Source organism: Tachyglossus aculeatus, chromosome 21 (genome assembly GCF_015852505.1).
Source record: "Tachyglossus aculeatus isolate mTacAcu1 chromosome 21, mTacAcu1.pri, whole genome shotgun sequence".
In the NCBI taxonomy this organism is placed as follows: domain Eukaryota; kingdom Metazoa; phylum Chordata; class Mammalia; order Monotremata; family Tachyglossidae; genus Tachyglossus; species Tachyglossus aculeatus.
The window spans coordinates 54,382,528-54,383,710 of NC_052086.1; positions in this window are offsets into that span (position 1 = coordinate 54,382,528).

Genomic DNA, 1,183 nt, shown 5'->3' on the forward strand with positions numbered 1-1,183 from the left:
ATAATAATAATAATAATAATAATAATAATAATAATAGTGGCATTTGTTAAGCGCTTACTATGTGCTGAGCACTGTTCTAAGCGCTGGGATAGGTACAAGGTGATCAGGTTGTCCCACGGGGGGCTCACAGTCTTCATCCCCATTTTACAGATGGGGTAACTGTGGCCCAGAGAAGTGAAGTGACTTCCCCAAAGTCACACAGCAGACAAGTGGCGGAGCTGGGATTTGAACCCATGACCTCTGACTCCAAAGTCCGCATTCTTTCCACCGAGCCACGCTGCTTCTCATAGCACAGCTGACCCAAATACTGCAAAAGAGGGGGAACAGAAGATCAGAATATCACCATCAATCAATCAATCGTATTTATTGAGCGCTTACTGTGTGCAGAGCACTGTACTAAGCGCTTGGGAAGTACAAGTTGGCAACATATGGAGACGGTCCCTACCCAACAGTGGGCACCATGTGCCCCATTCGTGTGTTTTTAAAAGACGGTTGATGGACACTCCCCTAGTAGGCACTGAGGTTGATCCTGCCCTTTCCCTGGATTTCCTCAGTCATTGGAATTTTTTTTCCAATTGGGATAGGTAGCGTGGGGGGGGGTGGCGGTTCTCTTATTATATGCTCTAGGCAGGAATCCATTTCTAATGACCCAAAATTCCCTCCCTAAATTGAAGCTAAAATTCGGAAATTAGAAAAATTAACTCAGCAGCTGCAGGGGACATGGGGAGGACAGTCAGAAAAAGACTAGTTTCACAGCCCTTTGGGTGAAGTCAAGTCAATCAGTCAATCGTATTTGTTGAGCGCTTACTATGCCACGCGGCTTCTTGATCCAAGGTGATCAAGAAGTAGCCAACCTAGGGTTTTTTGTGTATGTGTGAGGGAATGAATGAGAGAGAGAGAGATCTATAATTCTATTTATTCTGACAGTATTGACACCTGTCTACATGTTTTGTGTTGTTGTCTCCCCCTTCTAGGCTGTGAGCCCGTTGTCGGGTAGGGTTTGTCTCTGTTGCCGATTTGTACTTTCCAAGCGCTTAGTCCAGTGCTCTGCACACAGTAAGCGCTCAATAAATACGATTGAATGAATGAATCTGCAGAGCACCATATTAAGTGCTTGGGATTTTACTATTTTTACTATTTTACTTGTACATATCTATTCTATTTATTTTATTTTGTTAGTATG